The sequence below is a fragment of the Chiloscyllium plagiosum genome, chromosome 10 (assembly GCF_004010195.1).
Source record: "Chiloscyllium plagiosum isolate BGI_BamShark_2017 chromosome 10, ASM401019v2, whole genome shotgun sequence".
In the NCBI taxonomy this organism is placed as follows: domain Eukaryota; kingdom Metazoa; phylum Chordata; class Chondrichthyes; order Orectolobiformes; family Hemiscylliidae; genus Chiloscyllium; species Chiloscyllium plagiosum.
Window position 1 is genome coordinate 45,575,422 of NC_057719.1, and position 16,385 is coordinate 45,591,806.

Consider the following 16,385-nt stretch of genomic DNA (forward strand, 5'->3'; position numbering starts at 1 on the left):
GCAGCTTCCTTCCCTAAAGGAGATTAGTGAACCAAATGGGTTTTTCCAACAATCAACAACGACTTCACGGTCATCATTAGACACTTAATTCATAACTTTTTAATTGGAATTCAAATTCCACCATCAGCTGTGGCAGGATTCAATCCCAAGTTTGCAAAATATTATTTGAGTCTCTGATTAACAGTCCAGCGATAGTATCGCTAAGCTATCATCTCCCTAGTAAGTACAACTAATTATTTCAAGTAGTACTTAAAATAGTCACATGATGTTTGAAATTATTCTTTTATTATTGCTAAACTCCAAATTTTAACACTTCAAAATTCCTGCTGGAATATAACATGTTTATTGAGAGGGGCACCAAAATTGAATTGAAGTTCAACACATAAACATGAGGCTGTCCCTTTCGGTTGTAAGAATAGGGAGGCCATTTATTGCTGGAAGATGAGGTAGAATGTGAAGCAATTGCTGAGTACAAACATACTAATAACTAAAGATTGTGCTATAGGTTAGCAAAGCCATACGAAAAGTCAACTTCTCGTGAGACAAATTACCAGGTTCAGGAACTGTGCTAAACTAATATTGAATCTTAAAAACCAAAAAAAACTGCGGATGCTTTGAAACAGAAACAAAAGCAGAAGTTACTGGAGTTAAGTTCCTCAGTTCTGAGAAAGGGTCACTGGACCCGAAACGTTAACTTTAATTTCTCTTCACAGATGTCGTCAGCCCTGCTGAGCTTTTCCAACAACTTCAATATTGAATCTTGGTTAAATCACACTTAGTGTTTTGGTCACCCTATTATAAAAAGATTACACACTGGAGAGGCTGCAGACAAGATTTACAATGATAATATCAGAATTCAGGAAAGGGGCAGCCAGTCAGCCAGCCCCAGATGAGAAGTTTCCAGACCTGTGACTGGTGGCTGTACATCTCTTAATTGTGTTAACCCTATTCCCTGGGCTAGCCCCTTTCGACCCACAGGACTGACTGTGACTCACTCCCTGGACCACAAGGACATGGCTCCCTCCCATTCACTCCCTAAACTGAGAACACTCCAATTGGATGCTGATTGGATGACTGAAATTAAAGGCTGCCTTTAGACTGCCTGGGCTGGGTCACCCTGACAGATAGTGCCTCTATGGACTTTGGTGAAGACTACTCCTCTAAGACTTTGGGAGATACTGCATGTGCAGTCAGGAGATGTTGTTGGAGAGATTGCTGTTTTTACACCATGTTGCTAAACACTCTATCTTATTCCTCTATTCTGTCTCATCGTTATTTGAGATCCAACCTACAGAGATTATGTTGCCAGCAAACTTGTAAATGGACTTTGCAGAATTTGGCCACGTAGTCATGTGTTTATAAAGAGTATAGTAAGGAGCTGAGTATGCAGCCTTGCAGGGCATCAGTACAAGACAAGACAATACAATACAGTACAGGAACAGCCCCTTTGGTCCACCAAGCCTGCATTAATTCCTAATCTTTCTTTAGACCGAGTACTTATTGCCCTTGCACGGTATTGATCCATCTGTTTGCCTCCCATTCATGTGTGTATCAAGATATACCTTAAACATGGCTAACATGCTTGCTTCCACCACCTCCATTGGCAGTGCATTCCAGGCACCCCCCACAACCCTCTGTGTGAAAAATGTTCCACGCACTTTTCCCCTAAACTTTTCCCCTCTCATCTTGAACCTGTGCTCTCTTGTAGTTTAACTTTCCATCTTGGGAAAAAGCCTCTGACTATCCACCCTATCGATGCCTCTCATAATTTTATAGACCTCCATCAGGTCACCCTTCAACCTCTGTCTTTTCAGTGAAAATAAATAGAGTTTATCCAATCTCTTCTCATAATTAAAACCCTCGAGACCAGGCAACATCCTGGTAAACTTCTCTGCACAATCTCCAAAGCATCTATATCCTTCTGGTAGTGTGGTGGCCAGAACTGCACACAATATTCCAAATGTGACCTAATTAAAATTCTGTGCAGCTGTAACATAACTTGCCAACTTTTATATTTTATGCCTCAGCCAATGAAGGTAAACATACTATATGCCTTCTCGACCACCTTATCCACTTGTGTTTCCACTGCAGGGATCTGTGGACCTGTATACCCAGATCCCTATATATTTAAATGCTCCTATGGGTTATGCCATTTATTGTATAAACACCTTGCATTTGTCCAGATTAAACTCCATCGGCTATTTCTTTGCCCAAACCTTCAATCTATTTATATCCGGCTGTATACTTTTGCAGTCCTCATCACCATTTACAATCCTGCCAATTTTGGTGTCATCCTCAATCAGACCACTTACATGTTCCTCCAGATAATTTATATATATTACAAGCAACACAGAACCCAGAAGTCAACCTGTGGAAAATCACTAGTTACTGATCTCCACTCCAAAAACCCTTCCACTGCTACTCTCTGTCGTTTATGACCAAGCTAGTTTTATATCTATCCAGCCAACTGAACTTACATCCTATAAGATTCTACCTTTTGTACCAGCCTGCCATGAGGTACCTTTGTCAAATGCCTTACTAAAGTCCATGTAGATAACATCCATTGTTCTTTCATCATTAATCATTCTTGTCATCTCCTCAAACACTCAATCAAGTTGGTGAGACATGACCTTCCCTGAACAAGTGCATGCTGCCTATCATTAACAAGTTCATACATTTCCAAATGTGAATAAATCCTGTCTCTCAGTATCAACTCCAATAGCTTCCCCCCCCCCCCCCATCCCCAACTGACATCAGGTTCACCAGCCTATCATTACCTGGATTATCTCTGTTTCCCTTCTCAATCAAGGAAGAACATTGGTCATTCTCCAGTCCTCTGGAACCTCACCTGAGGCCAAAGAGGATGCAAAGATAAGGCCATAGCTATTTCCTCCCTTGCCTCCCACATAGATCTCATCTGGCCCTGAGGACTTGTCTACTTGATATATTTCAAGAAACCTAACACTTCCTTCTTCATAATGTTGACCTGCCCAAGAGTATTCACATATCTTTCTCTAAACTCAACATCCCTTATCAGTGCAAAGTACTCACTAAGGATCTCAGCCATTTCCTCTCGCTCCACACATAACCTCCTGTGGTGAAAGGGTTAAAATTATGTCCCAATACATGTGTGAATCTTATTATGAATATGTTACCGGAATGGAAGGTGTTGCTTAGTCTTGCCCTGTTGTTCGCATGAATGTTTAGATCTCGAAAGAGTATATAAGCTGGGAAAGTCCCCAGTTCGGTAGAGTCTGCTCCGGGTTACGTTTAACCGCCGAGCGTGGGTTGTTGGCAACCGCTCTACGAGAACTGACGGCTCCCAGTTCCGGTAACACGTAGAGTGAGTATAAACCAGACCCGTTGTAAGTATGAGACCTGGTTGAGGCGACACTGCGGGGAATAAAATACTCATATTCTAGCAAACTCGTCTCTTAGTTCTTTTCTCCTGATCTGTGTCAGACTACTCTCCTGCGAACCCGATCCTTGAGAATTTATAAAACACCTCCCTCCTTTATTGTTAAGGGAACCTACTTTTTCCCTTGTTACCCTCTTGCTCCTGATATATGTATAAAATGCTTTGGGATTATCCTCAATCCCAAACTATTCTGAAGAAAGATTACACACCCAGAACATTGACTTCTCCACCACCTGATGCCACCTGGCTTACTGTTATGGGGACATCATTCAACTACAACTTGTGAAGGTTTCTAAGATTCTCTCGACTCCATGGGAAGAACAATAGGGCGGTGTGTACCATGTGCAACCAATTCAAAACTACCATTTCAAAGCTAAAATTACACCAAAATTACTCTAAGATTTCTCAACAACTTTGAACGTGATAAAATAAATCTTCTGCAATCTTTGCCACTCCCTCTCTCCACCTCACCTTCACCTGTTGTTTTGGAGAATGAATGGACCTCCTTCACTTTCCGGTTCATTTGGATGGAAAGTCACAGTTTCCTTAGATCTCTGGTTTTCTGCACAAGTTGGTTAACATGTGAACTCTAAATATCTGAATTAATGTTATTTCTTAAGAAGGAGCTTATTACCCACTAAGCATCTCAGAAGGTTCTGTACAAAGAGGGTTGTGTGGATTTTTCCTGTGACATTTGACTTCTTTTCCATGGTAACATTAACTTTCTGCATCTGTGGTTACATGAATGTTGGCAGCTGTTGCAATACTGAGTGAGTCAGCTGCTTGGAAAAAGATTAATGCCTCTTCCTGCATTTTTACTTCCCTAGGAATTTTGAAATTAAACAACTTGGACTAATGTAATTCAAAGGGTGTTTGTCTGGTTCTGTTACAGCTTTCCCAACTTTACTCAGAGTATAAACATATGAGGTTATTGCATATGCACTTCTGTCTGTCAGCTCTTGTGAGAAATCTATACAACCCTATAGGAAATGGAGGGGAAACCCTGTGACATTTTTCTCCTTTTGCAACAGATAAAGCTTTCACACACACATAACAAGTGAAAGGGTTCCAGACATGCAATAAAACTGTCAACAACATGAAGTCCATTATAACTCACATCAGAAATGTACTTGCCGCCTTGGTTACTATTTTGGTAACAAACTGGCAACTATAATGTCAGATCAATAAGCAAACTGGGGCTGAAAAGATGGATTTTGTCACCATATATGTTAAATCTGATGTTATGTTTTACAACCAGACTGCCAGCTATTCCACTGTGATGAGCATCCTTTCTAGACACCTCCCAATACTCTCGTGAGCCCACTACTCTCTGTTAGGGAGAAACCGGCTGCCTCTAGTGGAAGAAGACCTAACACTCCACCTCACTTTAACATTAGTACACTGCTTCTCTGGAAAAAGCCACAGCAGAGCTTACTTTAAGAGCTCAGACTGTAGAAGACGGCTTGTGAAATACAGCATTAGCCTGCAAGAACATAAGAACTAGGAGCAGGAGTAGTCCATCTGGCTCTTTCAGTCTGTTCTGCTATTCAATAAGATGAGGCCTGATATTTTTGTGGCCTCAGCTCCACTTACTCACCCTCTCACCATGATCCTTAATTTCTTTACTATTCAAAAAATTATCTATCTTAGTTATAAAAACATTCAATGAGGGATTCTCAACTACTTCACTGGGCAGGGAATTCCATAGATTCACAACCCTTTGGGTGAAGAGGTTCCTCTTCAATTCAGTCCTAAATCTGCTCCCTTTAATTTTGAGTCTATGCCCTCTTGTTCTAGTTTCACCCGCTGATGAAAATAACCTCCCTGTTCGTAGCTTTTCTATTCCTTTCATAATTTTATGTGTTTGTATAAGATCCCCCCTCATTCTTCGATATTCCAATGAGTATTCCCAGTCTACTCAGTCTCTCCTTATAAGGCAACCCCCTCAACTCCAAAATCAACCTAATGAATCTCTTCTGCACTGTCTCCAGTGCCACTACATCCTTTCTCAAGTAAGGAGACCAAAACGGCGCACATTATTCCAATGTGGAACTAACCAGTACCCTATACAGCTGCAGCATAACCTCTCTTCTTTTAAAGCTGAAAATGTGTTGCTGGAAAAGCGCAGCAGGTCAGGCAGCATCCAGGGAACAGGAGAATTGACGTTTCGGACACAAGCCCTTCTTCAGGATTCCTGAAGAAGGGCTTGTGCCCGAAATGTCGATTCTCCTGTTCCCTGGATGCTGCCTGACCTGCTGCGTTTTTCCAGCAACACATTTTCAGCTCTGATCGCCAGCATCTGCAGTCCTCACTTTCTCCTCTCTTCTTTTAAACTCAATCCCTTTAGCAATGAAAGACAAAATTCCATTTGCCTTCTTAATTACCTACTGCACCTTCAAACCAATCTTCTCTGATTCATGTACACGGACACCCAGGACCCTCTGCCCAACGGCATGTTTCAATTTTTTACCGTTCAAATAATACTGTTATTCCTACCAAAATGGATGACTTCACATTTATTAACATTGTACTCCATCTGCCATACTTTTGTCAATTCACTTAAAGTATCTATGTTCCCCTACAAAGTTTCACATGCCTCTGCACACTTCGGTCTACCACTCATCTTAGTGTCATCTGCAAACTTTGACACACTACACATGGTGCCCATCTCCAAATCATCTATGTAAATTGTGAGCAATTGTAGTCCCAACACTGATCCCTGAGGCATACCATTAGTCACCGATCACCAACTAGAAAAGCGCTCATTTATCCCCACTCTTTGCTTGCTATTAATTAACCAACTCTCTATCCACACTAATCCTTGCCCGCAATACTGTGAACCTTTCTCTTATGCAGCACCCTTTTGTGTAGCACCTTGTCAAATAACTTTTGGAAATCCAGAAACACTACATTTCCTGGGTCCCCAAGGAACTTGTAGATAGCCACAAACAGTGTTAACCACAAGTGACTAAGAACCAGTGCCTCAGGAGATCTCAACCATCAGTGCAACAGTCATAGAAAACTCATAACTTATAGTATTGCTCACTATGCCCTGACAGTAGCTGTCAGACACTGTGGCCTTGAAATTTGTCACTTCTGCCTGCTTCCTAGGCCCAGCTGTGGATTTTGGTGGTATCTTACAAGGAGCTGCAGACCATTGCATTTCACAGGTCACTGACACCTCTTTGTAAGAGTTGGACAGTGCACTCATTTCACAATTGGTGCAGATCTAGAAAGCAAAGGGCTTCATTAAAATCAAAACCCAAACAGCAGTGCAGCATCAACTCCACCCAAAGGGGGGAAGAGGTAAAGAAGCAACAGCATAATTGTCTAAATGAAGTATATTGCAGTCTAGAGGGGTGAATTTGCATTTGCAGAATTGTATTTGCAGATATACTCAAAAAGCACACAATCTGTAGGCAATCAATCCATGTGACATTTTATAAGTCCCTACTTTGGAAATATAATCAGTCTGACTCATGATCGGAATACATACAGACTCTAACCTCACACCTTTAATGCATTGTCTGAACTGAGATGTCACTTTTTTTTAATAAAACCATTTATAGACTCTATGTATCTCACTCTTCCTTCTACTACCTTTAAACTACCCAAATGACATTAAAGGGGTCTTTTGGATTCCCTTTCATTCTAGCTGCCTGCCTCTGCTTTCTTCCTCAAATTTATTTTTCCTTTCTCTACTGTTAGCTGGTTCTCACCAGACCTATGAACCCTTTACCTTACTGATTACATTTTAGTCCTCCAGGGAGCTCTGGGCTTAGTTGCCCTACCTTTCTGTGCCTCTCATGAGGTGCATCATACTATATCTGAACTGTCTTCTCTTCAAAGGTAACCCTTTTAAAACAAAATAACCAACTGTTTGGATGTCTTCTGATACACCTCCATGAACATCACATCCTAATGAACCTGGACTTTCTGGCCAAGAGGTAGGAATACTACTACCATTCCGTCAGGGCTGTAGAAAATCCATTGTTTGCTTATCATTAGACCATCTTTGTAAGACATGAAAAACTAATCTATTCTTGTTACCTGAACCATGGTTCATAAATCACTTCACTGAAGAATAGCAGAAGGTCTATTTGTACTTGTACTTTCAGCATACTTTAACTTCTCCAGTCCACAATGCTTGGGACCAACAGCATAGCTGCTTGTTTCAAGTAACAAATTGCTGGACTGGAGAAGGTGGAATGTATAGGATTGTGTTCCCCTTTCACTTTTAATAAAATAGTCATAGAATCATAGAGTCATAGAGATGTACAGCACGGAAACAGATCCTTCGGTCCAACTCATCCATGCCAACCAGATATCCTTACCTAATCTAGTCCCATTTGTCAGCACTTGGGCCATATCCTTCTAAACCCTTCCTATTCATATACCCATCCAGATGCCTTTTAAATGTTGCAATTGTACCAGCCTCCACCACTTCCTCTGGCAGCTCATTTCATGCACACACCACTCTCTGAGAGCTCTTTGGTCCCTTTTATATCTTTCCCTTCTAACCTAAATCTATGCCCTCTCGTTCTGGACTCCCCCACCTTAGGGAAACAACTGTCTATTTATCCTATACATGCCCCTCATGATTTTATAAACCTCTATGAGGTCACCCCTCAGCCTTCGACCCTCCAGGGAAAATAGCCCGAACTTATTCAGCCTCTCTCTATTGCTCAAATCCTGGCAACATCCTTGTAGATCTTTTCTGAACCCTTTCAAGTTTCACAAAATCCTTCTGATAGGAAGGAGATCAGAATTACACACAATATTCCAAAAGTGGCCTAACCAAGAGCTTGTACAGCCACAACATGACCTCCCAACTACTGTACTCAGTACTCTAATCAATAAAGGAAAGCATACCAAACGTCTTCTTCACTATCCTATCTACCTGCGACTCTACTTACAAGGAGCTATGAACCTGCTCTCCAAGGTCTCTTTGTTCAGCAACACTCCCTGGGACCTTACCATTAAGTGTATAACTCCTGCTAAGATTTGCTTTCACAAAATGCAGCAACTCGCATTTATTGAAATTAAACTCCATCTGCCATTTCTCAGCCCAGTGGCCCATCTGATCAAGATCCTCTTGTAATCTGAGGTAACCTTCTTCGCTGTCCACTACACCTCCAACTTTGATGTCATTTGCAAACTTACTAACCGTACCTCCTGAGTTCACATCCAAGTAATTTATATAAAGGACGAAAAGTAGTGAACCACCAATCTTTGTGGCACCCCACTGGTCACAGGCCTCCAATCTGAAAAACAACCCTCCACTACCACCCTCTGTCTTCCACTTCACAGCCAGTTCTCTATCCAACTGGCTAGTCATTTTACAGTTTGTAATTTCCCATTGATTAATATTTTAGATAGAGTCATAGGACAGGCAATGAGCTTGGGAGGCAGTTGCAGCTACTAATTTATATAATGAAAAACCTCTCAATTTTTTCAGGGGCTAATTTTACTAGTGGCAGAACAGCCCCTGCTACTTTAGAATGCACCAACTTTATGGAAGCAAAGTAAATTGTCAGTCAGGTAAATTGGGAACTTTGGTTAGTTTGATTAAAATATTTTTTTCACATTTATGATGACTCCAAGAGTAGGGGCGGCTTGATTTCTAGTGCACACCTCCAGTGGGTTGTACAACTGTTTGCCACTTTTTTTATGTTTTCTAATGAAGTCATTGATCTGAAATGGTAACACTGTTTCTCTCCATAGATACTGCCAGACCTGTTAACTATTTGTGATCTTATTTCTTTTACAAGTCAAGGCTCTCTTCAGTTCTCTCCAAGTGCCTGTTAACTTGACCAGTACTGATGTTAAATTTCCCAACCTGCAGTTACTCCGGACAACCTTCCAAACTTCCATGAACAAAGCTGAAAAAATTGGAACTTTCCGAACCTGTGGCACTGATCCTCTGAATCTAAGAATTATTGGAAGGTAGTAACAAACTCGACCACTATATACATTCCCACTCTCCTTAGCAACTAGAGATGCAAGTCATCCAGACCAGTAAACATATCATCCCTCTCTATCTCTATCTCTCTCTAGCAGTCCCTCAAAGGAAGGAGAATGCTTCTCATAGAGAACAGCCCATGGCAAGAGCTTGTGCATGGATTCATCTTCTCTAAACCTAAACACTTAAATATCCTATCATTCAATTTGCACGCAATACCTTAGCACCTCCATTCTGACAGATATTTTGGCAGCATTCTTTTTATTCATAAATGTTGATATAATCTTTCATTAAGTATCCTTACCTTGCCTTGCTATTCTAAGCATTGATCACCCGCTTTATAACTAATAAGACTAATCCCATCTCTCACTATTACATATTATTTACATAATCATAAATATATGTTGATGGCCGTTCCATTCTCATGTTCTCTTCTTGCCAGCCTTATTTTCCTCTTTACTTCATCTTTTAATTCATTGTATTTAGTCTTGTTTTCATTTGATGGATTCACCGAGCATACATCATATACCTCTTTTATATTTCATGATATTCTCTTTCTCCTTTATTATCCAGGAGCCCTGGCTTCAGATCCCCTGCTTGGTGAGAATATTAAAGACTACTTAAATAATATTCATGCTTCATATATAAATATGTTTATGTGACAAATGGATGATGCACAGTCTTCTGGATCTTTTTTTTAAGTTAATTTTTTAAAATTTGTTTTTCCATTGCTTTATCCTCAGCATCGGAAATTATTTCATATATGAGCCCAGCACATCAGTGCAAAAGATAAGGCTGAAGCTTTTGCAGCAATCTTCAGCCAGAAGTGCCCAGTGGATGATCCTTCTCAGCCTCTTCCAGTAGTCTCCAGCATCACAGATATCAGTCTTCAGCCAATTCAAATCTCTCCACATGATATCAAGAAGTGGATGGAGACATTGGGTACTGCAAAAGCTGTGGACCTTGACAACATTTCCGCAACAGTACTGAAGACTTGTGCTCGAGAAGGTGCCACTCCCTTAGCCGAGCTATCCCAATGCAGTAACAACACTGGTCCCTATCCTACAATGTGGAAAATTGCCTAAGTATGAAAAAAACTAGGACAAACCCGGCCAATTACCGCCCCATCAGTCTACTCTGGATCATCAGTAAAGTAATAGACAACAATGCTATCAAGCAGCACCTGCTCAGCTATAACCTGCTCCGTGACATCCAGTTTGGGCTCTGCTGGGGCTATTCAGTTCCTGACTTCATTACAGCCTTGGTTCAAACAAGGACAAAAGAGCCAAAGTCCAGAGGTGAGGTGTAAGTGACATTCCTTGACATCAAGGCTGCATTTGACCAAGTGTGGAATGAAGGAAACCTAGCAAAACTGGCATCAATGGGTACCAGGGCACAAACTCGCAGATGGTTGAACTCCAATCTGACACATAGAAAGATGGTCGTGGTTGTTGGAGGTCAGTCATCTCAGCTCCAGGACAGCTCTATAGGTGTTCCTCAGGGTAGTGTCCTCGGCCTATACACCTTCAGCTATTTCATCAATGACCTTCCCTCCAAATCAGAGTGGGGATGTTCGCTGATGACTGCACATTCGCAACTACTCAGATACTGAAGCAGTCCATTAAAATTCAACAAAACCTGGACAATATCGAAGCTTGGCCTGACAAGTGGAAGTAACATTCATGCCACACAAATGCCAGGCTATGACCATCACCAATATGAGACAATCTAACCACTGCCACTTGGCATTCAATGATGTTACCATCACTGAATCCCCCACTATCAACATCCTGGAGGTTATCATTGACCAGAACTTAATTGAACTCAGCACATAAACACAGTGACTACAAGAGCAGGTCAGAAGCTAGGAATACTGCGAAGAATAACTCACCTCCTGACTTCTCAAAGCCTGTCCATCATCTACAAAGCATGAGACAGGAGTTTGATGGCATGGTCCCCACTTGCCTGGATGACTGCAACAACACACAAGAAGCTTGACATCATCCAGGACAAAGCAGTCCACTTGATTGGCTTTACATCCATCAGCATCCACTCCCTCCACCACTGATGCTCAGTAGCAGCAGTGTGTACTATGTAAAAGATGCACTGCAGAAATTCACCAAAGATCCTCGGAAAGCACCTTCCAAACCCATGACCACTTCCATCTAGAAGGACAAGAGTAGCAGATGTATGGGAACACCATCACCTTCAAGTTTCCCTCCTAGCCACTCCTAGCCTGACTTGAAAATATATCACCGTTCCTTCACTGTCACTGTGTCAAAATCCTGGGATACCCTCCTTAATGGCACTTTGGGTCAACCCACAGCAGGTGGACTGCAATGGTTCAAGAAGGCCACTCACCACCACCTTCTCAAGGGCAACTAGGAATGGTCAGCGAGCGACGCCCACATCCCACAAAATGAATAAAACAAAAATGTCAGCATGTCCTGTCCAATGATTTAATCCTTAATTTATGATTGAAGATTACTTACAATAAGTATTTCAATAATAAGTAATGTGTAAAATGTGTAATTAAGACTATTTATCTTTAAATGACCCCTGCCAACCAAAACTGTAGAGTACTTTTAGAATTGACTCCAGTTAAACATAAAACTGAAATATTCCCTTGGTGGGAGAATGAATGTACAGAAACATATCAAGAGCTATAATTATATATTTCTAACTGGATTGTCTGGTCCAATTTCCAACAGTAATGTCACTTCTTGCCTTCGCAGGTGGATTCCCTCAAGGTTATTTTTTCAAATGTTAATAAATTCAGATTTCTTAACTCTCTTTTGACATTCAGAGATTGCTGTCAGAGTTCAACTGTTCACATGAAAATAGTTCTCCTTTTACAAGAAATTCAAGTGTCACAAACAACTTACAAACACACCCTCCTCAAGCTCAAATATGCTTACTCTGGTGAATCTTCGCGTACACTTCGGTAGAATGGACACAGTACAAGTGGCAGGACTTGGCAACAGAAACAAAGGGCAGACCCCTTCGAGAATGGGAGATAGATAGAGGTTAGTTGGGCACCAATACAGGATTTGGGAACTCTTTGGAAACAAGGTTCTACCTAGAGTAGCAATAAACGTGCTCATACTTGTCAGATTTCCTTAAGACAGCGTAAGTCATTAGCTGAGAATGGGAACTGAAAAATGTGTTGCTGGAAAAGCGCAGCAGGTCAGGCAGCATCCAAGGAGCAGGAGAATTGACGTTTCGGGCATAAGCCCTTCTTCAGGAAGAAGGACTTATGCCCAAAACGTCGATTCTCCTGTTCCTTGGATGCTGCCTGACCTGCTGCGCTTTTCCAGCAACACATTTTTCAGCTCTGATCTCCAGCACCTGCAGTCCTCACCTTCTCCTAGCTGAGAATGGGAACCCCATTCAACTCATGCATGCAATAATGTCTATAATGGTTCATGGCTTTGAAAGCATGAACTCCTGCAATGAGAGAGCAACAACCTTATGGAGAGGCCTATGCATCAGCACACTGAGTTGTTGCAGGAAGCATACACTAATGTTTAGGAGCAGATCATACTGAAGACCTGTGCTCCAGAATTAGCTGGCCTTAGACAAACTGTTCCAGTACAGTAACATTGCCTGCCAATGTGGAAAATTATCCTGGTGGCCTGTCCACAAAAAAGCAAGATAAATGCAATGGACCAATTAAATTCTTATCAGTCTACTCTCAACCATCAGCAAAGTGAGGGCCAGGATTGTTGTCAGTTCTATCAAACAGCACTGGCTGAGCAATAACCTGCTGCTGATTCTGTTTGGGTTCTGCCTCGACCACTCAACTCCTGACTTCATTACAGCCTTTGTCCAAACAAGGAAAAAATATTGAATTCCAAAGGTGAGGTGAGAGTGACTGCCCTTGACATCAAGGAAGCATTTGTTTGAGAATACTATCTAGGAAGTCCAAAGAAGCTGGAATCAATGGGATTTGGGGAAAACCCTTCACTGGTTGGAGTCATTATTGGCATAAAGATTGATGGTTGTCGATGTTCGGTGTCAAACATTGCTGTAAGAACTCTCTATAAGAGTTTCTTAGGATAGTGCCCTAGGCTTAAACCTCTTCAACTACTTTATCAATGACCTTTCTTCCACCATAAGGTCAAAGTTGGAACTTTTGCTGATAAATTTACAATGTTCAGCACTGTTCACAACTCCTCAGATACTGAAGCAGTTTATGATCCTATGAAGCAAGATTTGTGCAACATACAGGCTTGAGCTGACAAGTGGCAAGTAACATTTATTCCACACAAATGTCATCTCCACAAAGAGAACCTAACCAACACCTATTGTCATTCAATAACATTGCCATCACTGACTCTCCAACTATTAACATCCTGGGGGTTACTATTGATCATGAACTGAACTGTACTAGTTAGATGAGTATTACAACTACAAGAGCAGGTCAGAGGCCAAGAATCTTGCAGTTAGTAACGAACTCCCTGACTTCCCAAAGCCTGTCTCCCTATTACAAGGCACATCAGAAATGTGATGGAAAGCTCTACATCCCTGGAAGGGTGTAATTACAACAACACTTGAGAAGCTCAATATAATCAAAGACAAAGCAACTGGAAAGATTGGCTCTACATTAGGTCTTTTCACCACCAACTCACTGTGGTGGCTATATGTATCATCTACAAGATGCATGGCAACAACTTACCCAACACCTTCTAGCAAGAAGGACAAGGGGAACAAATGCACTGGAACACCACCACTTGCAAGTTCATCTTCAAGAAGGGATCTGATGGTGAGTGGATCTGTTGTAGAAGGGGATATGATGATAAGTGAATCTGATGATGGAGGATCTAGTGGTAAATGTGAATCTGATGGTGATAGAGGATCTGATGGTAAGAGTGTATCTACTCCAAGTTGTCTCTTCAATGGAGATCAAAGTGAATTCAAGACCAAGTCACTCCTCATGGGTTTGAAGTGTTCAGCTGAAATGTGCCTGGATTAGATGATTCCTGATAATGATGACATCTTTGGGCCTTTTCACTAGACACTGGCACCTTCTATGTTTGGCATCTTCTGCCTTCTCCAATGAGATGTACATTCTAATTCTTCACCCTCTTTAAGGTCCAGAACTGTCTGGAGGGTCATGTTAAGGAGAGCATGGGCAAACCACCTCAATGTCCAAAGTCTTCACATGAGGGTACTGCAAGGTGACACTGTTCCAGGCACCACCAGTGGTCCTTGTACAGATGGCCTTGGTCTAGTGCCTGTGTGGTTCTGTATCAGGGTGCCACAAATGGATGGGTTACCATTTATTTAAAAGTTAACCTTTGACTCCCAGATATTGGATGGAGTGAAGATCTGTGGCACTCTGGACCACTGGAAGCTGAAGAATTTAATATCCACTGGACATACATTAGCAGATAGATCTTCTGATCACAGAGAAACTGAAGATTGAGAGAATATAAATCCTTCCTGTTGAAGAACTTCACTCGTGGGCCATTGGGTATCCCAGTGGCTACATGGGTACTAAAAATGACTTCCAGTATCTGGGTGAAAGTGAGGACTGCAGATGCTGGAGATTAGAGTCGAGAGTGTGGTGCGGGAAAAGCACAGCAGGTCAGGCAGCATCTGAGGAGCAGGAGAATCAATGTCTCGGGCAAAAGCCCTTCGTCCAGAATAAGGCTGTGAGCCGAGGGGGTGGTGAGATAAATGAGAGGGGGGTGCGACTGGGGGGGAGGTAGCAGAGAATGTGATAGGTAGATGGAGGTAGGGGTAATGGTGATAGGTCGGAGAGGAGAGTGGAGCAGATAGGTGGGAAGGAAGATGGACAGGTTGGACAGATTGCACCTGGAGCAATCCATCAAAGATGGGGCCCATGTGTGAATCATATACGCTGCCCTGCTCTCACATAAAGGGCATCAGTAAACTGTAATGGTGGGCAGTACACTGAGATACCACTGAGTCCCTCAAATGATCCTTGGAGGCATCTGTAAATAATGAAATTCATGGCTATTGGCTGGACTTGGCGATTGATGCATTCGTTATGAGATCTTCCAAGACAAGGTAACAAATCTCTGGTGGCAGCTGTCTAGAGCATTGCAGCCTCCTGTGGCAATAATTCTCAGTGATCTCAAGGTAGTTCTCTCCTTGGTGGTCCAGTCAATGGTCTGCATCCGTGACTGGCCCCCCATCATATTGTTATCTCCATGCACTTAGTTTGCTCCAAACCAACATCCAGCCTATGTGCCTGGGTCACAATTTCTATTTACCACACCCCCCAACAACTATTCAATGAGTTCTTTAAGAATATTATATGCGGATTGTTAAATTCTCATGGCTGGCCTAGCCCTAACCCTGCTCCCGATGAAACTCATTCAGAACAGGAACAGAAATAGGAAATTGCCACATGGTTGTTTTCCATGTCAATCTGTCCAACAGGACCTAACCATCCTGTCCCTTTATTTAGGTTTAGTTTGCCTGCTTTGGGAAATACTTTCTTTAACTTTGGGTGTTATAAAGTGTGATCAGATGCTAGGTGACAATATGGATTTTTTGCTATCTCTGCCCAAATGGAAAGCTCACATGATCCCTAAGTTGACTCTTTTTGAGAAAGCTCACCAAAAGAAGTGCCAATTTAAATGAAATTAAAGTAAAAAAAATGTCAGTACTTAGCAGGTCAGGCAGTAGATGTGAAGGGGGATACAGGGTTAACAGTTTAGTTTGATGACTTTTCATTAGAACTATTCAGTTTATGTTTGTCCTCATTTTCAAAATGCATCACTTCCCATCAAATTTAATTGGCCACATATCTACCAATGTCATCAGCCTGTCCATGTCCTGTGAGTTTTATTATCCTCAATATTATGAGGAAGAGGAATGCACAGAGAGGAATTAAAATATGAAATGAGAAACGGGATTGACAATTGTATTTATACCAACTTTTAAAAATAAAATGAATAAATATTAAACATAAAAATGTGCGGACAAAATGTTTGGGGATGGAACAGCTGGAACAGATACAAACAGTTAAAT

At 41.7% G+C, this 16,385-nt stretch overlaps 1 long non-coding RNA gene across 1 annotated transcript; it reads left to right on the forward strand.

Moving 5' to 3' along the window:
* The first annotated feature begins 8,813 nt into the window (after positions 1-8,813).
* LOC122553976 lies at positions 8,814-10,496 on the forward strand. The gene is made up of 3 exons (XR_006312887.1): positions 8,814-9,364; positions 9,954-9,980; positions 10,124-10,496. It is a non-coding gene; the product is annotated as an uncharacterized LOC122553976 (long non-coding RNA).
* The last annotated feature ends 5,889 nt before the right edge of the window (positions 10,497-16,385 follow it).